The sequence below is a fragment of the Pseudoliparis swirei genome, chromosome 10, assembly GCF_029220125.1.
Source record: "Pseudoliparis swirei isolate HS2019 ecotype Mariana Trench chromosome 10, NWPU_hadal_v1, whole genome shotgun sequence".
NCBI lineage: Eukaryota > Metazoa > Chordata > Actinopteri > Perciformes > Liparidae > Pseudoliparis > Pseudoliparis swirei.
The window spans coordinates 7,859,590-7,885,212 of record NC_079397.1 but is presented as its reverse complement, the minus strand read 5'-3'; the positions used below and the strand labels follow the sequence as shown (position 1 = coordinate 7,885,212).

Below are 25,623 nucleotides of genomic sequence, written 5' to 3'. Positions count from 1 at the left end.
CAATAGCAAAGTTATTTGCATCATGCGGTGACTGTGGTTCAGTGCTCAGCAGGTCTGTCTTTCAATCAGGGGGTTGGCGGTTCCAGTCGATGTGTCCTGGTTATTTTGTGAATATTTATCTTTCGGCTCCTGGAAACTAAGACATTTATTTGTTATATAGATATTTTTATCCAGTACCAGAGTAAGAGCTATATGCAGACGCTGAAGGTGAAGTCTAATCCCTGATCATGCAGGTCCTATCATGTAGAAGAAGTGGGTATGGCGCCATCTTCCTCTTTATGGCTTTTTTTGTCTTAATCTTAGTGCTACGTAACATGGGCGCTGTGGAGGTAAGACATTTTCTATTTTATGCAGTTTTTTGTGCATTGTTTTGAAATATGTCAGAGTTCTTAATTGCATAGAATAAATATAATTTGAGTTTAATTGTATTTTCTCTCAGTACAGCAGCATATCCTGTAGTTAAAGGCAAAGCTGGCAATATTCTATTCTTCTCTGGGAACTGCGTCTGGATCACTTCCAGACGATCAACTATCCTCTGTAGTTTCTGATTTCAACGGCATGACGTCAGTTTTTTATTTATATTTTATTAGTGTTCAGAATCTCACATACACATATTTCCATTTTTCTGATTCTATGTAAAAAGAGAAGTTAAAAAAACAACAACACATATACAAATAAAGAAACAAAAACAATACCATAGTAACAAAACTATAAATAAAGCAGGGCGAAATCATTTTCCATAGAGTAAAGAAATAGTCATGCCATTTATCTGTGACATAGTTGCACCACTTTTTGCTTAAGAAATGTTTCCATTCTTTGGATAACATGAGCGGTAATCTGCTCCATTCTGTAGATTTATGTGACAATGTCTCTCCATGATGTAATTGTAGGACACTCTGGTAATAGTCTTTTTACTGGCCACCAGCATTGCATTTATCAAGTGTCTGTCCCCTTTCGGCCAACTTTGAGGTATATTGCCAGGGTACAGAATCTTAAAGTCCAAAGGAATGTCCTCCCGAAAGATTTCCTGTAAAGCATTGTGTACCGCCTTCCAAAAGTTTTTAATGATGGGACAGTCCCAGACGATGTGGTAATGGTTTGCGCTTTGGTGTCCACAATTTCTCCAGCACACAGGAATGTTATCGCTATAATGAGATGTCTGAAATGGTGTCATGAAATATCTTATACCATTTTTCCAGACCCCTCGTTGTAATATTACGTCACTTTTATCTCTCTAAAAAACACATTTGCAAAAACGTTTTTTGGGGAAAGACTATATTTACATAGTCAATGGGTCCTATTGTCTTGCCTTGCAATGCAATTGGATTGTAAATGTGAATATAAGGTGTGTCCATAAGGCCATGAACTCACTCTACCTGAAAACTTTCCCGGAAGCACATATCCTTGTTTCATTCAACTGGTTATATCAACATTGAAGTAAGTAAATTCCATGAAATATTTTTTTTGGTGATTGTTAGAATATGTAGTTCATGTAAATACTAAGTTATTGTGGAATTAATGCATCACATTAGATTTTCAGCTTGTTATGTCATTGTTGTAATTTTACAACGTTGGGTGAAAATGGTAGCTAAAATAGCAGGTGCACCTTGCACACTACATTGAGACATTCCACTTCTCGGATGTTCAGATAGGGATAAATATAATGTATTTGATGATTCACACTTTACAAAAGGGTTATGTTATAATTTTAAGTTTAGACCATATTTGAATAATTCTAAATGGGTTAGGGTAACCCAAACCCTATTATTTCTATGTTCGCAGTGAGATAGTCAACTTTTTTTTTATCTGGACTTTGTTGGTTTGCCCAAATATCTCCTTGTTACACAAGCCAGATAATGTGTGTAGAATGCTTTGGAGGATGGTTGTTCAGGGACAAGTGTAAATGTTTTGGAATGTGGGAGTTGCATGTATTTTGCATTGGTCAGGGAGAGGGGTAAATGTTTTGGAATGTGGGGGTTTAATTTATAATGCATTGTTCAGGGAGAGGTGTAAATGTTCTGGAATATGGTGGTTGCATTTATAATGCATTGTTCAGGGAGAGGTGTAAATGTTCTGGAATATGGGGATGTAAGAGTTCTGGGGGGGTTGTATTTTCCTTTTGTAAATGTAAGTCGAGAGCACATTAGGCTAGCCAGACAGTATTGTGTGCCATCAGTGGAGTGCATTGCCTGAATAGGATTAATTTGCATTGGAATTAGTTATACTTGAACATTCTCTAACTATTGTTTCCATTTCAGAATGCCACCAGCAAGGAGAGCAAATGCTGAAATTCTGCTACCAACTAGGCCCAACGTTGTAATATTACAACGTTTCCCTAAAAACTTACAACAACTTTTTTTAAATTAATCCTTCATTATCTGCATCAGAAGACTCTTACCACATCATCTGACTTAAAAAAAAAAGATTTAGATATTATTTCTATGCTTGGGTCTTACAGGGTTAAACTCTCGCCAGCTCATTGAACTGGTACATTTCCATTGGTAACCCCATATTAATGTCCATTCTTCCTCAGAAATATATATCCCAGATTCCTTTTCCCATTTTGCTTTAATTCATGCTGTTGAATTATTATTGAATGAGTTTTAAGATCTAGAAAGCGTTTATATATGGCTGATATCGCCCCTTTACTGCAATTTGACTTATATGCTCTTTTAAACAGTTTTATGAGATTGTAGTTTACCTCTGTTACCTTTTTAACATTTTCATTGACAAAATGCCGCAACTGTAAGTATCTAAGGAAGTCCTGTTTCTCAAACAGATAATTTTCTTGAATCATTTCAAAACTAAACGGTATGTTTCCATTCATAATATTGCATAAAGCTGTTAATCCATTATCTCTCCATTTTTTGAATCTGGTGTCCATTTTATTTGGTGTGAAGTCTGAGTCATATCCACACCATTTAAGCGACAGTAGATCTCCTTCTAGTTTATATTCTCTAATGATATTTTTCCACACCTTAAGGGTCAATTTGACCCATGGATTATCAATACCGTTTATGTAGTGTTGCAGTTTAGAGTCAGCTATGATTGCTTGTATTGGAATGGGAAATATTTTTTCTTCAATGCCTTTCCACTGTGCTTCATATGAAGGATTGCACCAGCATATTATAGCTCTTGTCTGGGCGGCATAGTAGTATTCCTTGAGGGATGGCAGACCCCATCCTCCCTTCTCCTTTACTAACTGCAGTGTTTTGAGACGAACCCTTGGTCTCTTGCCTTGCCACAAGTATCTAGACAACATTTTATCCCATTTGTTAAGTTGGCCCTGAGAAACTTCTATTGGTAGGGTTTGAAAAAGATAAAACAATTGGGGTAATATGTTCATTTTAATAGATTGTATTCTTGAGCTGAAACTAAAGAAAGGTACGAGGTTCCATCTTGTGATATCTTCTTTTTTTAATTTTTATAGGTGAGTAGTTATATTCTGATAGTTTTGACAGATCTTTTGGAATAGTTATGCCTAGGTACTTAAAGGATTTTGCTTGCCATGACCTCTCCATTTCTCATGTTGGATTATAGTTATACGATAGCACTTGGTTTTACCCACATTAACCTTATATCCTGATAATTGCCTATATTTCTCAAGTGCCAGCATCAGCTGGGGCAAAGAGTGTGTTGGCTGGCTAAGATAAACTAGTTCATCATCTGCGTAGCATGCTAGTTTATGCTCTCTTTCCGCAAGTTGAATGCCTCTTATTTCTCTGTTTTGTCTTATATATTGGGCTAGTGGTTCAAAGAAAAGTGCAAATAATGTTGGTGACCATGCACAGCCCTGTCTTGTACCCCTTTCCAGAATAAACCTATTTGATAAATAACCATTGACCTTGACCCTTGCAGTAGGATTATTGTATAATGATTGTATAGTTTTAATAATCCTGGCATGGAAACCAAATCTATGAAGAGTTCTGTAAAGAAAATCCCAATTGACGGAATCAAAAGCCTTCTCAGCATCTATACTAATTACTATTGCTTCCAATTTGTTTTTTGCTATATGATTAATAATATGTAACGTCCTTCGTATATTGTCTTGTGTTTGACGTTGGTGTATGAAACCTGTCTGATCGTTGTGGCTCAATTTAGTCATAAACTTTTCAAGTCTTCTGGCCATAATAGAAGTGAACATCTTATAATCTATATTTACAACAGATATTGGTCTGTATGACGCACACTCCGTTTTATCCTTGCCTTCTTTTGGAATGGCAGAAATAATGGCCTCCTTCCAACTAGGAGGTGTTTTGCCTTTTCCAGGACCCAGTTTAGTGTAGGAAGTATGATAGGAATCAAGTCATTTTAAAACTCCTTGTACCACTCGGCTGTATAGCCATCGGAACCTGGAGCCGTACCTACTTTAAAACCCTGTTTACACGATGGGAAAACGCATATATATTTTCATGCGTGTTGGCCTTTCATTTACACAAAAACGGAGCTTTTATCACGGAAAACGATCATTTCTAAAAACTCCGGCCAAAGTGGAGATTTCTGAAAACTCTGTTTTTGTGTTTGTGTGTGAACTAGGTCATGTGAGTGTCCTATGTTTACAGTTAGTTTGGCCGCTCCTACGTCCAGTGTCGACTACATTCCGGTACTTTCCTCTGACTGCCTTCATTTTCGTTGTCAGGTGCGCCCGAGTTATTTCCTCCTTGACATGAGGATACTCCTCGGAGGTCTCGGACGGGTACTGTTCTCAGAACAATGCCAACATATCCCTATATTTAGTTTGGCATGATTCCCAATCCACATTATCGAGTGCTTTATTTGCCTTATAATCTAAGGCGACTCGAAGCAGCAGCTCCACTTCGCTGTCTGTCCATACAAATGAACCTCGCGCCATATTTACTCTTAAGGAAAAGGAAGTTGATCGTGTTTTTCGTAGTTGTTGTTGGTTTTGAGAATTCTGATTGGTTTGCATGTCTTTATCCTTCTCGTTACACTGCCAACTACAGGTTTGGCATAGTTATGATGGCGCCCGGGGGCGTATTTATGCGGGATCATATAAACAGAAACTTTTTTGAAAACGACCTTGTGTGTACAACGTTATTTTTGAAACTGGAGGGGCAGAAATATTCGTTTCTGTAAATACCCGGCTATGTGTAAATGTGGCCTAAGTCTGCTAATTACCGCTTGCAGTTAATTTTCTGTTATCTCAGCGATTAGCTCTTGGTTTTGCTCTTCATTAAGAGTGGGTAATTTCAGGGTGTTCAAGAAAGTATCAATCTGGGCTATGTCTCCTCCTGGGACTCTTGTATAACACATTTTGTAAAATGCTTCAAGAATCTCACTTAGTTTGTTTTGGATCTCTTTTGTTCTAGAGTATTGTATTTTATGAACTGTATTTTCAGCTAGTTTTTTCTTCAGTTTCCATGCCAGTATTTTCATTGATTTTGGGCCACTTTCATAATGTCTCTGTTTCAGATACATGAGGTTTTTTTAATGTCTTGTGTGGTTAAACTTCTAATTTCATTTCTGATTTTCTCAATTTCCTGAAATGTATTTCCATTTGACCTGGACTTATGTTTTGATTCTAATTTTTGTTGTAACTCCTCTAGCCTTTTTTCTTTTCTTATGTGAGACTATTGCTGTAATTGTTCCTCTTAAAACAGCTTTCATAGTATCCCACAATATAAGAGGCGAGACCTCATCATTATCATTAAATTCTAGGAAGACACTCATTTATTTTCTAATATCTTGTTTGAAACGAGGATAATTGAGTAGGCCAGAGTTTAATTTCCATAAAGTATTTCGGGGTGGTAGGTCAAGGTCAACAGTTAGATAAATAGGTGCATGGTCACTCAAATCAATCGTCCCAATATCACATGTATGTATTTTATCTCTATCCCCCCCAAATATTATAAAATCTATTCTTGTGTAAATGGAATGAGGAGCGGAGTAGCGGGTGTAATCTCTTCTTTGTGGCAATAGTTCTCTCCATATATCAAAAAGTCCCACATCCTTGAAAAGTGTGTTGACTTTTCTATATAGAGATTTTATTTCATCCACTACCATTCAAAAGTTTGGGGTCACTTAGAAATGTCTTTATTTTTCAAAGAAAAGCACTGTTTTTTTCAATAAAGATAACATTAAATTAATCAAAAATACACTCTACATTGTTAATGTGGTAAATTAATATTCAAGGTGGAAGTGTCTGGTTTCTAATGAAATATCTCCATAGGTGTATAGAGGCCCATTTACAGCAACTATCACTCCAGTGTTCCAATGGTACATTGTGTTTGCTAATCACCTTAGAAGACTAATATCTGATTAGAAAACCCGTGCAATTATGTTAGCACAGCTGAAAACAGTTATGCTGGTGATATAAGCTATACAACTGGCCTTCCTTTGAGCTTGAAATTTGAAGAACAAAATTCATACTTCAAATATGAATCGTTATTTCTAACCTTGTCAATGTCTTGACTATGTTCTATGAAATGTTAAATTCATTTGATAAATAAGTGAGTTTTCATGGAAGACACGAAATTGTCTGGGTGACTCCAAACTTTTGAACGGTAGTGTATGTTTTCCCACTTGAAGTTGTGGTTGTAGATGGATATTAAGATCCCCCCCACATATTAGTAGGCCTTTTGTTTTTGTTATATCAATTATCTTAATTAATTATATGGGATTAATTATCTTAACACATCAAAAACACAAAATCCAAAGTCGGTTCCCGAAACAACATTCTACGGAAACTGACCAACTCCAAATGGGGAGCCACAGCACACACATTCAAATCTACTGCTCTGGCCCTGTGCTATTCCTCTGCAGAATATGCATGCCCTGTTTGGGAGAGGTCAACCCATGCCCAGAAACTTGACCCAGCCTTGAACAACACCTGCCGTCTGATCACTGGCTGCTTGAAACCCACCAACACAAGCAACCTGCACCTCCTCGCTGGCATTGCACCTGCTGATATTAGACGGAAAGTTGCCAGCCGAGTCGAGAAAACAAAAGCTACTAGCGATGAACGCCATCTCCTCCATGAATGTCACCCTCCGGCCCAACGGCTAAAGTCAAGAAAAAGTGTTCTCAGCCAGGTCCAGGCCCTAACAAAGTCTCGGGAAGAAACCAGAATACAACTCTGGATGGAAAAACTTGAGAATGACCCACCTCCAACTGACATGGGAATACCCCCCACTGAAAACCTATCCCCTGGCCAAGAAGCATCATGGGCTCAATGGAAAACACTCAACCGCCTTAGAACAAGAACGGGACGATCCAAAGATGCTCTGGTCAGATGGGGCTACAAGACTGGCCCAACCACCTGTGAATATGGACAAGCAGACCATACAATGGAGCACTGCCTTGTCTGCACTCTACTACCTAACCCTTGCAGCCCAAAAGACCTTGTAGTATTCAACAAAAACGCAAAGGACTGTGTAAAGAAATGGGAAACTGCCATATAACTATCACGCTTCAGTGAAACGAGAAGAAGAAGAATCTTAATTCATTATTAATCCCATATCACTTCCCGGAGGTAAATAGATATTGAGTAAAGTTATTATATTTCCCTCAACTAAAACATACCTACCCTTATCTTTTATTTCAGATATCTTTTCAAAATTGACCTGTTTAGAAATGAGTGCCTACTCCTCTCCTATGTCCTAGCTTATATGATGAGAAAACAAGTTAGTAAAGCCCATTCTCTTCAGTTTTTCGTGCTCCTTATCATTTAAGTGGGGTTCTTGTAAATATACCACATGTGCCCTCTCTTTCTTCATTTTAGATAGAATTTTAGAGTGTTTGATTGGATTTAACAGCCCGTTAACACTTTAAGAAATTTAACCTTGTCATTCCCTTCCCTGACAAATTAAAAAATATAAAGTATAATGGAGGGATCAGACCTTAAGTTATCCTTTGCACTGATAGACAAAGATTTTTTTTCTTTTCTCTCTACCTTTTGGGAAACTTCAGCGGAGGCCCTCAACCTATAGAAAGGAGAGGCTTTCCTCCCAAGCTAGATGTTCCTTCTAGCCAGTGGTGTATAGTAACGAAGTAGAAATACTTCGTTACTTTACTTAAGTCGTTATTTTGGGTATCTGTACTTTATTTTACTACTTATATTTCTGTTTACTTTTACTTTTACTTCACTACATTTTGAAATAAACTTGTACTTTTACTCCGATACATTTCCCCTGAAATAGTATCGTTACTCGTTACTACGGAAAAAAAATAATCATGAGACAAACATCGGGGACTGCGGTGGAACACACCGCAGCGCACCTGAACGCAACACGAACACCAGGTTGGGCATCAGTGGTCCTTGCCGCGTTCTTTCTATTCCCAGTGATGCCCAGGATGCTAGCGAGCGAGCGGCTACAGATACGACTCATTTCATGTGGAAGCAGCAATGGAAGCGCCGGCTACTCGAACAACCACGGTGACCAAGATCAACGTCCGTGGCCATATTTGGGCGAACTCTTTTCTTTTGTCGGAGTGAAAGTTTCTTCCTACCGGATGAAGTGTCTCTTATGCCGACCAAAAGCTACGGAGATATGGCCTTCAACAACTCACTATCCAACCTCAGGAAACACATTGAGGTAAATTAAGATTAATCCCATGAGCCGCAACGATAATGTTTAGTTTTGATAATCATCATAAACCTGTTAGTATATCTTTGGCAGGAGAGGGGGAGGCAGGTGTCTGGTTGTCCTACACATGTTGTACGTTAGGCTAACGTTCGCTAGCTATCGTCAATTAAATGAGACAATTAGCGTTAGTGCAGTAGACAGATTGCTAGTGAGTTAATGAGCTGAAGAAGTGTTGACAGTTGTGAGAATTTGTTGATTTGAGTCGTCTTGGCTTTAATATAATGCTAATCATTACAGCATTATTATTATGATTTGTATTAATATTATAAGAGTGACGGTCCAGTAATGCCGACGATATTGATTTGGGACTGTTGTGTTTAACTACAGAGATACAAGTACATATTCACAAATCAACTATGGATACACGGACAGTGCATTAAACTAAATGTATAAACCTCAAATTAAAACAAACTATTTTGTACAAAACTTTAGGTTGGGGTCATGACATGTTAGGAAGTGTTATTAATTCTATCATGTATTTAATACCCTCACTTTATTTCAGGAATGGACTACATCGAGCAGCACATGGAAAAACCCTCCCTGCAGCTAGGTGATGCCACCAGGTCCAATTCATCTCAAGGGCATGACAGCAGCAAACAGCTGGATGGAGACGTGACCTGTTCAGCAGATCACATTGACTTGCTGAAATGCTTCCCAACTGTGTGCTGCTGTCTGTGAAGCTAGACACTCTACCTGCACCAGGGCCTGTGAACGGCTCTTCAGCATCGCAGGACTCGTCTTCAGTCCAAGAAGAGCGAGACTGAAATCTGTCCATTTTGAAAATCAACTTCTTTTGAAGATGAACAGGAATTTGTTCAGTTTCAAGTGATGATTCTGGTTGTTACTTTTGGTTTGTAATTTCATAGTATTCATATATTGTTAAGTTCATCCTGGCTCATACTCCTTGTTCATGGCGGCCACTGCACCCAAACAAATAAACTTCATAATTCTCAAAATTCTGACCCTTTGTTGTTTTTTTTAACAGCATTTACTTTTACTTTCAATACTTAAGTACATTTAATATCAGAAAATTACTTTTGATACTTAAGTAAAAAAAAAAATCAGATACTTTAATACTTTCACTCAAGTAGTATTCTCATAGGTGACTTTTACTTGAGTAATTTTCCAGTCAAGTATCTTTACTTTTACTCAAGTATGACTTTTGGGTACTTTATACACCACTGCTTCTAGCTTAGTTAAGGGTCATTTCAGGACCTCACCTTGGAATCCATGTTATTGTGTTTTTTGTTTTATTGTGGGAACATGTTCTTGATTGTTTTTTCAGGGAGTAAATCATTTGAAATGTGTTTAAGCATACAGATGTATAGACTTAATCTATGTGTGACAAGTTGCTAGCTGTCACTCGTAGGTTCTCCCTATAAGCACCATGAAATGAGTAGTCGGGGTGATATTTGGCAATATCTTTTATTCATCCAGACCACAGACCGTGTCTCTGCTCGGCCCTCCACCTCGTCTCCAGTCCATCCAGCTCCTTTTGAAGACAAAGCCTCGCAGATACACAAACACAGATTGTCATCAGCTGGTCTGATTGTCATCAGACCAGCTGATGACAATCAGACACCGTTCCCTGAACCACACCCCCGCTCCACCCACTCTGCAGCCGAGCCTAAACACCCCCCGCTGCCACACTATGGTTATACTTGTGTTTATAGTGAATTTGTTTTAATCGGTACAGTTACCACCGTTTCACAACATCTTCCGTCCATTCACGGTGTTAATATTAATCTGAATTATTGAATTGTCCAGGTCCCTTCAAACCTCAGAATAAACAGCACGTAGCAGCTGAAGTATGTGCCGATACGTGTTATGTCTGCCTGTCGAAGGTTAGCCACTCTGCCTCAGCCAAAGCACCACACACACACACACGTTGTTTCAAAGAGAGAGGGGGACGAGGGCCCCCCTCCTGTGAGAAAGAAGCAAACGAGCAGATCCGAGGTCAGGACGACGTCACGAAATGTGGATGCTTGAAGAGCCGGACTTGTTTTGGGAAAGGCAGAGTCGTTTTGGGTTTTGACATGTGCTGACCGAGAAGGACTCTCGCTGTGATTGCAATCGCATCGAGCTTGTATTTTACATGTGTGATCAGAGAATAAATCCTCCCGTTGGAAAGGAGAGAACGAGAAAAGGTTGTTGGCTGAATTATTACTTTACCAGACATCCAATTTTGGAAATACGTTACAATTGGTCCTCCGGCTCTTGTTATGTGTCCACCCGTCACCGTCCTCGCGCTTCCACTCTCTCCCATGCAGTGCGAGACAGCTGCGCGGCTAAATCCTCCTTCGGTTCAGCCCTGAACACATTGATGGGAAGTCCTCTGTTCTTCATATCTGTCGTCGCTTCCTCTGCTGATTGGTAGACCTGTGTCCCATTCTCGTAGTGCACTCGCAGTTTGCGTGGGAATGGAGTCTGGAAGCGAATACTGTTGTGTTTCAAAACTCGTTTTGCCTCGGAGTATTCCTTGCGCTTCTGTAGAACTGCTGGGGGATAATCCTGGTAAAAAAATATCTGTCTCTTATTGTTCATAAGCCCATGCTTTCCGTAGGATTTCTTCTTTAGTCTTGTATCTCAGGAATCGAATCACTATTGACCGTGGCTTGTCTTCCCCAGTAGGTTTAGCAACAAGTGCCCTGTGTGTTCTCTCGATGTCAATTTCCGTTGCTTCGGGTATTTTCAGTTTATCACGCAGGAGCTTCTGGTACATTGAACATTCGGATATTTCTCCGTCTGGACCTACCTTCTAGGTCTAGCAGTTTATTCTCGAGCTGGGTGACTTCTTTTAGCAGTTTTGTTATCACTTGCTCCATATTCTGGGTGCGGTCTTCTACCTCACCAACGCGATTCTCCACTTCCTCAACTTTTTGGTCACCTTTAGTGAGTTCAGATTTGATGTTGTTAAGTTGTTTATTCATATCTTGACGAAAATCCCGAATCTCCTCTAATACTTAGCCAGGCTAGCTGCTGTGACTTGGGTTGCGCTAGCATCTCCATGAGGTGAGCTAGAATTTACTCGGCCAACTAACTCGGTTTGCTTTTCCGTACCTTTTTTTCCTGTTGTTTCCCTTGTTCTTGATTTCGGCCCCGACATATTGACCGTGTATAAGTAAAAAATAATATTATTTGAGTATTTTTGGGGCGAAATATATTGATTCTTGGAGGAGCTGTGTTCTCAAGCAGCCATTCACTGTGCTGACGTCACCGGAACCCATGCGGAGCATTTCAACGTCTCACGTACTTGTACCACCCGAGTTTAAAAAATCAGGATTAGTATTTTTTTAAGTCGGATGTTTGTTCCTGAAAAGTTATTTATGTTGTATTACCTTGTGTCCTTAAGATTCACTTGTTGGTTTATAATGGACTGTAAAAGGGAATATTAGTAATATTACGGAGCTATGAGCCAAAGAACACAGTCACATTAATAGCTTCATCGCATTACAGCCAGCAAATCAACCTACTTTTGTTCATTAGAAGAAGACAAAACAATGTTCTCCCATGGAATGAAGCTGGCATGTGTTCCGTGTGTGTATCTGTCCCTTTAAAAACCAGGCGGACCTTTGGGCAAGCGTCATAGTCAGCTGTCAGGAAGTTTAATTTCAGCGATCAGATTTCACGTTTCATAAATGGCGACGCCTTTCTGTCTCCTATTGGCTCACAGTGCTGTCAATCTTGCCTTTCTAGGTACCAATCGATTCTATTGGCTCTAAGGATTCCAATGACATGTCACATTTTAAAATCCGCCCTTCCACGATGGAGAAATGCTAGGACAGATCCAAAAACTGGCTTTACGCGCACCACGGACGCGCACAGCGCCACTTTGTTCGATCATTTTTTTATCTTTGATTTACTGTTATAAAGCCACAGAATGATGTATTTGGATGTATTGAACACCAAAAATAAAAGTGAAAGTAAAATATATGGTTTGGTACATGAGAAAAGTCAAATGGACATTTTAGAGACCTCACCTAAATTCTCTTTACTAAAAACTGCAACTATTGTTCTGCTTAATTTTTTCGAAGTAATACTTTTCAGAGAGACTGTTCACAAGTTGTGTTATTATATGGGTGATTTTAGGCCTTTGCTGTGCATCCATCCAGAAGATATTCATCCTAAAAGTGCTTTTTTTTCTGGTCGAACCTGAAACTTCTATGAAAATAGAAGTTTCATCTTTATTTACTCTTAACCAGTAACATATATACTAATGTTTACACATCTGAAAAAGCTCACATGTGTTGCTTTTATTATAACACCAACATTATTCAAATAGCTTTTGTGGTTGCAGAGCTACACCCTTTTTAGTTTTGGGCATGTCATTTCGAGCAGAAACCTCAACAATCGGGTGGGGTTCAAGGAGTTAAGAAAAGGCAATCATATATGATTGCCGTGGCGGGCCTTGTGTTTGACACCTGTGCTTTAGATCAACCCTCTGTGTTAAAACTCTGACAGATTTCCCAAAACAGGAATTTCAGGAAACAAAACCTCAAACCACAAAAAACTTTAAATTTAACATTCACTTTCTTGCCTTATGTAAAACATAAAACAAGAGTAACTTGAAGCTTTTCGCATTAGTCAATGTTAAGAACAGTTGTTATCAAACGCCCATAGAATATTCAATCATGGCGCTTTTTACTTTATTTGGTTCATTTATTTTCAGTGGGTATTAATGTATCTTTGACACCATCTCTCTCTTGACCCTCTGCCAGTTTCAGCCTAAAGTCAACTCCATCATATTCACCCCGAGAGTCTCCTCTGACCCTGACAAGGATCGCAGCTTCTGCACCTTCCAGCCGCTGTCCCCTCAGGGCGCTCTGGAGGAACGCCTCCTCCTGGACTCCACCGCTTGGCCTGAAACTCCAATTTTGCCAGCTCCTATTCCCTTGGAGCAGACCAGTGATCCAGCTCACAGCAACTTCACCATTCACCCAGGGAAGAGAGGAGGGCAGTGGCATGTAGGGGATCAGCTGGAGGTCAAAATACAAACCTCTGACTTCCAGGGTCGTCCCAAGAAGTCTGGGGGGGACTTCCTACTCGCCCGGCTGCACAACCGGAAGCTGGGCAAGTGGTGGATCATCTGAATGGGAGCTACTCAGCATTCTTCTCTTTACTCTGGGAAGGAGACGCACAGGTTGAGGTAATGCAAAAAGCCATCATGGTAAAGGTTCTGTGTGTGGGATTTAGTGGCAACTAGTGGTGACGTAGCACATTGCAATGAATCCCCCTCTGCTCACCCCTAACTTTCCAACCATTTCTTAGAACTGTCGCCTCACAGCAAGAGGGCCGTGGGTTTAATTCCCGGTCGGGGCGGTCCTTCTGTGTGGAGTTTGTATGTTCTCCCCGTGGCAGCGTGGGTTCCCTCCGGGTTCTCCGGCTTCCTCCCACAGTCCAAAGACATGCAGCTCAGGTTAATTGATGTCTAAATTACCCGTAGGTGTGAATGTGAGAGTGAATGGTTGTATGTCTCTATGTGTGCCCTGCGATGGACTGGCGGCCTGTCCAGGGTGTACCCTGCCTTCGCCCTATGTCAGCTGGGATCGGCTCCAGCGCCCCCGCGATCCTAATGAGGATGAAGCGGTATTGATAATGGATGGATGGATAACTGTTAACATCATTTTTTTTGGTGTGGATCAAGGTGGGTGGGGCCAGGCCCTGTGGCACTCTATTGGCCAGCTGCCACTGGTTTTAACCTTATTAAATGATTTAAAATATCGGTCACCTTTACTTGTATTGAGTTGTTGTATGTTTAAGACATTTTATGTGTGCTTTTTGTCTTCAGTCGTGTCAACATGAAAGTCACCATTCGGGCTTCGGGACCTTCCAATGTCACTGTGTTGGCAAAAAAGGGAGGTACGGCATAACTTTACTACCGACTATAATAACAATAAGTCGAAACTGAATGTCCTACCGACTAAGAAAGTGTGCTGGGAGGACTGATCATCCATAAGAGGTTCATACAATCAAATTGGTTAGTTTTTTTCAGGGGATAAACCCTGCCCTATTATTTCATTTTCCTTGTCAGGTCACCTAAAGGTGAAGAGCAGCACTGTGACATCTGGACCTTCTGGTTATTACTACCAGGGTTTGTGGCGAGCACTAAGTGGAACCACAGTTCGCCAATTCAACCCGTCTACCATCACTGCGTGTCTGAAAGGCAAGGCGGTCCACATGTATGGAGACTCCACCATCAGGCAGTGGTTTGAATTCCTCAACAAAGCCCTAGCAGGTAGCTGATTCACACGGATTTCATGCAACAGTTTGGTTTTGTTCCCACTGCAGCCTAATATGTCCCCCCTGTAACATTTTCAGGTCTTGCGGAGTTTGATCTTCACAGCTCAAAGCAAGGTGGACCTTTAATGGCCTTAGACTATGCAAACAACATCTTGGTGACGTTCCGCTGCCATGGTCCTCCTCTCCGCTTAGCCAAAATCCCAACTAAAGACTTTCGTTTCATTGCCAATGAGCTAAATGGCTTAGTTGGAGGCACCAAGGTTGTCGTAGTCATTGGCATCTGGTCTCACTTGGGCACTTTTCCCATGGTGATCTACATCAGGAGGCTGCAGAGCATCCGCAGGGCGGTGGTGCGGCTGCTGGACAGGGCTCCAGGCACACTGGTCGTTATCCGGACAGCAAACCTTAAAGCTTTGACGCTTTATGAGACAATTACAAACAGCGACTGGTTCTCACTGCAGCGTGATAAGGTGCTCAGAGCCATGTTCAAAGGACTGAATGTCCATCTAATCGATGCCTGGGAGATGACCCTGGCCCACCATCTGCCGCACAACCTCCACCCACAGCCTCCCATTATTAAGAATATGATCGACCATATGTTGTCCTACATATGTCCTCAGAAGGCTGGCTAGTTGCACATTACTAACTCTGCTTTCTCCCCGGACTCCTTTTGACTTCACGTCTGTAGAAATAGATTAAAAGAAAATAGGTCGTAAATAGACACCTTAGAATTATAGTGGAACACTGAGCACATTGGCCCTGTGTTGGCCTCACACACACACACATACACACTGGCTCTCTCTCTGCCACCCCCACACACACACCTACAATGGCCCTTCGTAAATATCCTGGGAACGACCTTCTAGCAAGTTCGTCCCATCCCGAAAGAGATAAGACTATCTTAAAAGACTCCCGAGCCCAGTAGAAGAATCATCAAAAAGCAACAAGTGAATCATGTCTTTGTCTTCAAGCAGAATCAATTAACCCCATATACACTGAAACGAGAAACAACATGCACACACTACTGATGGCTGGAGAAGGAAGACGGGTGGGGCCTAGAGGGTTGGACTACACCCTGTGCTCCAATGAGGCTCCGAAGTCTAAACCACGGGCCGCCTCTAACTTATTATGCGCACCAATCACGGGCTCTCAAAGTCTAATACCAGGAGAAGCCCCAACTTATTATGATCCAATCACAAATGCTCTTAGAGACTTTTTATATTCATAACTAATCTTTTTTAATTTCAGTCTGTCAGGAATCGAGCGAGCGGAGGCCCTTCCTACAGACCCGTGTACATATATTCAGCTTGTGTGATACTCTGTTGAAGAAACCTGATTGAAGTTCAACTAAAATCCTCCTGCATTACGGCTGGTCTTTCCTGCACGCGTAGTCGTGGATTGGTTAAATCGCGACACGTCTCATAGGGTCATCGGAGAATTTGTGAGAATGGGCTGTACAAATTAACTGAATTGAATTGAAGAGTTGTGTTCTGTTTGATTGGTGAGGTTTGGTGTTTGTTATGTTAGGTTAATTCTGTAATTCTTTCAACTGCATTCTAAAAGCAGTCCATGCTCGGACTAGCAATCTATCTCTAATTAGGGAGCATTGAGCGAGTACAAAAAAGTAACCTGGCCCGACATGATTTGTTTCATAGACCCATCTGAGAAGCCGTCATTGCTAGTTGTTTAGAAAAGGGCAGGCACTTAAAAAAATACCTGGTAGGTGATTGGATGAACCATCCGTCAATCAAAACATTCTTTCCTCTTCCCTGAAAAAATACTGAAATAACTGATGCTATTGCAGCATCTGCGCTAACCTCTTTGGGGCTGCCATGGTTGTTCAGAACAAACAGTGGCCTCGTACACACAAAAGCCCCTCCCATAGCTGCCAGTAGCTCAACACAGATTGCTGATTGGTTCGTGCTCTGACTTACCTCACAAACGTATCACTTGAGGTTTGACAAGATGGATTTTTGTTTGATATACGATCCCGCAATTCTCGCATGATCCCGTGGCATCACGAGAATCCAGCTGCTGTGCAAGGTAACAGCCAGCCTGTCTTTTTTCTAAGGTAACAAAATCCATCTTTAACACTTAAGTACAATAAATAACACTATCTCCTTTTACTGTCTGAGTACAGTCAACAAAAACAATTATATCTGTCTCAATATGACATATACACCAGGCAGTTGTGTTATCCAGCATGGTGAGTTGATTTTTTTCTTGAAAATGTATAATATAATAATAATAATAATATATAAAAATAATATATCATTTTTGTAATTTACCCACTGTGGGACGAATAAAGGAATATCATATATCATATAAACGCCTTAACATTCACCTCTATCCTTGCTTTAATAGCCCCATGTTGATTAAAGTCTCACTCCAGATAAATTAATGTGTTAACAGCAACATAGATTATTATCACGATGTAACAATAAAATATAACATGATGTAACTGTAGCAAGTCTCATGCCGCTACCCGTGAGTTTCCCCCACCAGCACCAAGGATCAGCCAGGCACCAAGAGGTTTCTTTCGATGACATCTTTTATTTAACCAAACACACACCGAGCAGACCGCAACACTGTGCCTCTGCTCCCCTCTCCCCTTTCTCCACTCTCAAGTGGGAGCTTTTATAAGAGTGGCCTCGGCTGCTGGCTGATTGCCAATCATCAGCAGCCAAGGCCAAATCAGAGACAGCTGCCACAGTAAGCTTTTCATATAAAGGTTGTAAGGGTATTGATGCCAAACATTGTTTTCAGAAATGTCCTCATGAAGTAAAGAAGTGTACTCATTGTTAATCAAATAGGATGATTTTCTGTCAGGAAGTTAAAGAATTAGACAGATCAAGGGTTCTGCAAACACGTTTATTGAATAGGTATGTCTTCATATGCAGGGTTTTACTTAATAAATGCACTTAGCATTTACAAACTGTGCTCTGTATGTGAACTTTCATTAATACAATCAATCAAACCTTGATGATGACGTCACAGACCAGTTAACATGGTTTCCTCTCATGCGGTAACGTGAAGAAACAACAATAATCAATCTGCAAAGTAAGAAACACTCTGGAAGTGTGAAATAACCAGTAGGCCCAGTTTCTTAAAAAGTGAACTGATTTCGACATAAAAATAAAGTCCTATTGCTTAAATGTAATACCAGCCTGGACAGGCAACTAGAAAAGCCAGGAAGCCAGCTCTTGTCACACAGACTTGGTCATCATTCTGGTGGCCTTCAGGGAGTACAGTGGAGGAGCTTTCGAGGTTCTCCAGTGGACAGTTAATTGCATTCAGAAAAAACTCTGAAAATGTAGAACCTTTTAAAAAAACTTTACTTTAAGAAAATCGGGACTTAAAGCGATGACTATATTTAAGATGGAGTATACTTCTACCACACCTGAAAGATGGGTGGTACACAAGGGAAGAAGTAAAAAGGAAATGAGTCCTCCGAGGGACCCATTGTAGATGTGATAAAACAGAAATATGGGAATGAGTGGTCAAGAGTTTTCGGGTTTCCAAAAGATCGTTCTTTTCGTAGCACAAAACTGGGGATTGTTAGCAGATGTGTGGAATGTACAACGATCCTGGCTGTATACCCAGTGTTAATGGGAATATAATTATGGAGGAATAAAGAATGTGGGGCATCACTTTATTTCAGTGGAACTCTCGCTATCGAAAGCAAAACATTATTTTTCACATGTCATCTTCAGTACCTCTAATTGGTTGTTCTTTGTCCATCAAAACTGTCATGGGTAGCGAGGTACAAGAGCTCATGCGCAGAGGAACTGGACTGGACTCAGTGTGGATAACAAAAAACTCTTTACTGAGGCCAAAAAAGGTTACAAAAAACAACAAGGTCCAAAAAGGGGCAGACAGAGGATCGGAGGTCAGGGCCGGCAGGCAGAATCCACACTAGCGACACAAAAGACAGGAATACGGAAAACAAAAAAACAATCCAGCAAGAGACAAGTGAAAGACTAGCACAAAATATAGGGCGGGAAACAGGTGTACGACATGAGACAGTAACGAGACAAGAGTGGCTGAGGGCAGGTGCAGGGAATGAAACAATCAAGGAGACAGGAATGGCTGAGGGCAGGTGAAGGGAATGAAACAATCAAGGAAACAGGAGTAGCCCAGGGAGGAGAGGAAGGGGGGAGACAGAGAGAGGGAGTGGAGTCTTGGAGTGTTGGCGGAGAGTAGTGACAGCGGTGAGAGAAGATGATGAAAAATGAAAGAAGAAAAAAAACATAGCTTGGAAGGAGACGAGTCGAGCTGCTGTGTTTTTGGAGGGTCACACGTAGAGGTGTGTGTGGGGTGAAGAACATGGCGGGACGCTCCCGAAATAGAGGGAGGGGTGACGTGTCGACAAACCTGCAAAGTTACCGAAAAAAACGCTCTCGAAGTAGGAACCGTGATCGAGAGAAAGAGATGGCGGCGTCATCGACAGGACGTGCACGAGGAAGAGCTAGTCGGCAGGTTGAGCGACATTTGAATCAAGAGGAGACTGCTTCTTTGGAGGCAGTTGGGCACGATTGCTCCGTGAAGGTATCAGGCATAGGCAGCTGGGCAGACATGGAGTGTGGTCATAGGAGTGAAGAAGAGAGTGAGGGGGAGTTAGGGGGGCTGAGACGTAATGGTCGAGGCAAGTATGTGCAGACTAATAAACAAACAAAAGCCGACAATGATAATTCAGAAAGTGAGAGAGAAGGATATGAGCAAGGGCAGAGAGGAAAAACAGATAAATGTACTGTCATAGTAAGGTTCCATGAGAAGGATCAAGAGAACATGAAGAAAATCAGTCCGTTTTTACTAACAGCTCTGGCAAATAAAATAAGGGAGATTATGTATGCAAATTTCCTAAGTGATGGCAATTTACTGGTGAGGTGTGCAAATGAAGAACAACTTGAGAAAGCACTCAGTCTAAAAGAAATAGTAAAAATAGATAGATAGATAGATGTATACTTTATTGATCCCGCAAGCGGGAAATTACAGGCAGATCCAGGAAGATTACAGCATAACACGAGGGAAGAGAGGAGAAAATAAAAATAAAAAAACCCCAGAATATGCCCCTAGAGGGGTACAGTGTGGGAGCAGAAAAAACACCTCAGCACAAAAGCACATACATCTAAACAAGACATGCAACGTGGAGGAAGGGGGGAGGGGAGGTAAACCAAAGACTGGGTGGTCAAGCTCAGCCGTAGGGGGGCAGAGGGTAACCAGCGTAGACAGGCAGCCAGCCATCTGGCAGCCCGTTAGAGCGCCAGTAGACCACACTGGGGGCATAAAGCAGGCGAAGGCGTGGGATGGGGGTGAGGGTAGTGAATGCATATCAGTGTATGTGTAGAGTTCGTGAGTGATTGGCCCGGTAAGTCGTCCTCCCCCAGGCCACAACAGACAGAGTTCTCAGTCCGCAAGATGGTCGTTGCCATGGAGATAGCCTTGAAATGTCCTGGGGATACAACAACCACAGGTGTCTGTGGATAGGGGGAAGGGAATGAGAGAGGTTCTCACTTCAGCGATCTTCAGGGGAGTTGTTGTTCCAGTAACGGCCTTGGCCAAGGCCCCGTTCTGGTTGAGGGAGCCGAAAGCAGATAAGATTGGGATTGTTTGGTCTTCCAGCAGCTACATCCAATTTGCGCACCTACTATTCCACCACTTTCCTCCCATTTTTCAATCGATCCAATTTCGTCGGGCAGCCTTAGGGGGCTTTTAACGGCTGTCACCGTTTCCTTAATTTTCCGATAAACCAGGGCAACGCCAAATCCAAACAGCAGAAATCCTGTAATCATAGTTCCGAATAGGTAGATGTCATCTACGTCCTCCACGGAAAGGGCTGCTAGGCACACGACACGTCCATCGTGTAACCAGCTGCAACGTCCCGGCAGGACGGGCAGGTTCCCCCGAACCCAAGCTTCTCGTCGAGAAGACGGTGTCAATTTCGTCGAGAGACCAGTTGATCAGATGACCAGTTGATCGGTCCATAGTTTTAGTTCGAAGAGCAATGAGGAGAGAGTCTCTCAAGTATATGACAGACAAGACACGGACGAGAGAAGCCAAGCAGGGAAGGGAAGGTCATGGGGAGGAGAGGGAGAGAAAATGCGACCGCCTTCGTCGAGAGCCAGAGAAGGTGTTGAGCACAGGGAGGGTGGGAGCACAAAATGGTGGGGGTAACGGAGTTATCACAGGGGTGCCAGTGAGTGTTGATATGGAGGAACTAAAGAGGAATCTCAAAGGAGGAGCAATTGTGAATGCTCACAGTCTGAAAATGACGAGAGGGAGTTAAAATGGACAGTGAATCAGTACTGATAGAGTTTGAAGAAAAGAATGTGCCAAATAAGGTATTCCTGGGTTATCTGAGTTACCCAGTGAGAGTGTATGTGCCAAAGCCACTGAGGTGCTTTAAATGCCAGAGGTTTGGGCATATAGCCAACAACTGTAAAGAAAAGAGGAGATGTGCTTGGTGTGGTGGCGACCATGAGTATGGAAAGTGTGGAACAGGGACACAGCCACAATGTTGTAACTGTGGAGGAGCCCATGTGAAGTGATGAGACGGGAGACTGAAATCCAAAAAGTAAGAGTGGAAAGAAGGATCACTTATGTAGAAGGCAGAAGCTGTAAGAGAAACACTATAGTAAGGAACAATGTTACCAGGATTCAAGCAAGACAAGGGGATCAAGTGCTACAGAAAGTAAATGACAGGATAAATGTGGACAAGAAGAATTTAGTAACTTTCATGGCAGAAGTTTAATCCAAAAATGATACGCCCGTCCCATGATGACGCAGAAGCAAGATGGCGTGTTTGTCTGCCGCTGCTCGCTCGCTGGGATCTGGGATCTACGCTAGTCTACGCTTCATTTTGCAGTTTGGATTACGTGTTTTACTTATTTGTTTTTATGTGGAAAAGCCAAGGATTGCAACCAGTGGATTGCAAGGTTTTATTGAGCGGTAAACAAGCAGGAATTACCTCCGGGGGACGTCGCTCGCCGGTCCCTGGCATGTCGGCATGGCGTTTCAGCTATTCCTTCCTACAGCTCCGCAAACTCAACTCCGCAATCACTCCTGGACTCAACATCCCCATCGTAAACGAACTCGGACTTTTGCGTCGCCCACGTTATGCCCACTGGAGTACACGCAGAAACTTTGTTTACCACCAGCAGTCTGAGCAGTGCATTCCCTCCATCTGGACGCCCGTCGCACAACTGACGCGTCATCAGAGCGCCGCCACTACGAGGCTATTTTACTCCAAGCAGGACAGAAAACGTGGAGTGGATCACAGCCTACTCCGGCCCCTACAGAGACACTCAAACGAACTCGGACTTTTGCGTCGCCCCCGTTATGCCCACCGGAGTGCACGCAGAAACTTTGTTTACCACCAGCAGTCTGAGCAGTGCATTCCCTCCATCTGGACGCCCGTCGTACAACTGACACGTCATCAGAGCGCGGCCACTACGAGGCTATTTCACTCCAAGCAGGACAGAAAACGTGGAGTGGATCACAGCCTACTCCGGCCCCTACAGAGACACTCCACCACCACCACCACCCCAGCACCCCCTGTCAAAATTGAACTTTTAAATACACAATCACTAAATAACAAGGCATCTTTTATTCATGATCACATCACCGACAGGGAGATACACCTCATGTGCCTAGTTGAGACCTGGCAACAACCAGAGGTTTACTCTAGTCTCAATGAAGCCTGTCCCCCTGGCTACACCTACCTTAGCAAGGCCCGCACCACTGGCCGCGGTGGGGGCCTTGCCGTTGTGTACCGGGAAGACTTTGAGTTGTCCCCCCTGTCCCTGCCTGCTCACTCCTCCTTTGAATGCCTTGCATTTAAATGCAAATCGCCACTTTCCATTACAGTTCTCCTGATTTACCGGCCCCCAAAACCGAACCCAGCCTTCATCTCCGAGATACATGACATCATAACCACACTCTGTATAACCCCAGGGAATATCATCATACTCGGTGATTTTAATATTCATGTTAACAACCCCTCTTCCTACTCTGTAGCTGAATTCCTCAATCTTCTAGACAGTCTCAACCTCACTCAACATGTCAATGTCCCAACACACTCCAGAGGCCACACTCTTGATTTGTTGATCACCAACTCCCACCCCAGCAATCTGTCAGTGCACGATCTGGGCGTGTCCGACCATAAAGCCATCTCAATGGAGCTACCTACCCTGTCCCCCCTCAATAAACCCAACAGACAAATCAGTTTCAGGAACCTTAAAAACATCAACCCAGTCACCCTGACTACTGACCTCCGCCATCTCTCTGCTGCCAACCTCCCTTCAGTCACTGAACTCGTGGAGCTCTACAATTCATCACTTAGCACTCTCCTGGATTGCCATGCCCCAGTCAAGACCAGAACTGTCAACTTCACATGTTCAGCTCCCTGGTACACCAGTGAGCTGCGGCTACTGAAGAGGCAGGCGTGTCCTTGAAAGGCGTTTCAAGGACCCAGATCTTGCTGAGCACAAACTAGCCTACAGGGAACATCAGAAGGCCTACAGCAAATCCCTCAGTGACACACGGTCCCGGTTCTACTCCCACATCATTAACAATAGCCCTGGTAACTCCAAGCAACTTTTCTCAACCATTAATCATCTCCTTAAACCTCGGACCCCTACACTCAGACAACACGCAGGAGCGATGCAACAGCTTCATCTCTTTCTTCAAAACAAAAGTAGGCATCATCCGCTCCCTTCTTTCCAGCCTCCCCGCCCCCGCCTCCCTCTCCAGCCCCTGCCCCCAGCCCCTGCCCCTGCCTCACCGCCCCCTTCTCCCAAGCCCCCCCCCTTCCTACCTCCCTGCCCCCCCATCTCTCCAGCCACCCCGCTGTCCCTGCTCCCCTGCTCCCTCTTCTCTCCAGCCTCTCTGCCCCCCCTGCATCTCCAGTCACATCCGCTGACCCTCTGTCCGGAACTACTCAGCCCCTTTGCTGTTTCACGGACATCACACAGCATGAGGTTGAAGTCATCTTGAGGAAGATGAAGCCCTCGACCTGTGCCCTGGACCCATTTCCCTCAGCCCTGATAAAAAACCACTCCTCTGCAATAAGTCCCCTGATCACTAAAATCATCAACCACTCCCTCCGGTCTGGCCATGTCCCCACGTCTCTGAAAACTGCTGTCATCAAGCCGCTACTCAAAAAGCCCAGCCTTGACCCCCAAGTACTTGCCAACTACCGCCCAATCTCCAACCTCCCTTTCCTATCAAAGGTGTTGGAAAGGGTAGTTTCTGCCCAACTCCACAACCATCTCAAATCAAACAGTCTGTATGAGAAATTCCAGTCTGGTTTTCGCTCTGGCCACAGTACTGTAACTGCTCTGGTCAGGGTCACAAATGACCTGCTGATGACGGCTGATGCTGGCTCTCCATCACTACTTATCCTTCTTGACCTCACCGCAGCATTTGACACCGTGGACCACTGCATTCTTCTACACCGCCTCCACTCCTCCATCGGACTCTCTGACTCTACCTTGGCCTGGTTCACATCATATCTCACGGACAGAACGGAGTATGTGTCCCTCGGAGGTGCTAAGTCAGAAATGCACCCTGTCAGCTGTGGTGTCCCTCAAGGATCAGTCCTTGGCCCCATCCTCTTCACTCTGTACATGCTCCCCCTTGGTCGTGTCATCAGCCGGCATGGAATATTTTTCCACTGTTACGCTGATGACACCCAACTCTACATCAAAACCAACCCAACCCCCTCTGCAGCCCTATCCACACTCTCCACCTGCCTGGAGGAGATAAAGGCATGGATGACGGCTAACTTTCTGCAACTTAACAGTTCAAAACGGAAGCCATTCTCATTGGCACCCACACCAGACCGGTCATCCACTATCACCAGCATCAACTTCTCCGGCCACGACATCCACCTTTCATCCTCAGTCACTAACCTCGGTGTCAGAATGGACCCTCACCTGACCTATGAGGCCCACATCAAACATCTTTGCAAGACCTCCTTTTTCCACCTCAGGAACATTGCAAAACTCCGCCCACACTCACTCTCTCTGATGCCGAAAAACTTGTCCATGCCTTTGTCTCCTCCAGGCTGGATTACTGCAACGCACTCCTCATCGGGATCCCTAGCAAGAACATCCAGCAGCTGCAGTACATCCAGAACTGTGCTGCTAGGATCCTGATGAGGGTGCGAAGCGACCACATCACACCCGCCTCAAATCCCTCCACTGGCTACCGGTCCAGTACAGGATTAAATTCAAAGTCTCCTGCTGACCCACCAGTGCCTCCATGGCACTGCCCCCCTCTACCTTAAAGAACTCATCACCCCCCAATCCTCCCCACGCCATCTCCGCTCTGGACTGGCCAACCTCCTCCAGCCTCGGAGGACAAGGCTCCGAACCATGGGCGACCGCGCCTTCTGTACAGCTGCTCCCAGTCTGTGGAATGCTCTCCCCGACCATTTAAGGGCACCGCAGACTGTGGATTCTTTTAAAAAAGGCCTGAAAACCTATCTTTTTAGAAAAGCGTTTGATTGACTACTTTTTAAACTCTAAAGTCATTTATGTTTGGTTTTATTTTATTTATTTTAATTCTTCTCCTTTGTTTGTTTTTAGTTTTTCCCCTTTTTGTGCAATGTAGCACTTTGAGATCCTTCGTTGGATGTAAAGTGCGTTATAAATTAAATTTATTATTATTATTATTATAAAATCCAGCAGATTGTCAAAGTAGCAGTGAACCACTTGGGATTAGTGGGACTGGCATGGGGAGAACCTTACTAATCAGTCAAGCCAGGAAGCACCAT

At 43.1% G+C, this 25,623-nt stretch overlaps 1 pseudogene; it reads left to right on the top strand.

The window, feature by feature from the left end:
• Positions 1-314: 314 nt before the first annotated feature.
• Positions 315-18,522, top strand: LOC130200890 (NXPE family member 3-like; annotated as a pseudogene).
• The last annotated feature ends 7,101 nt before the right edge of the window (positions 18,523-25,623 follow it).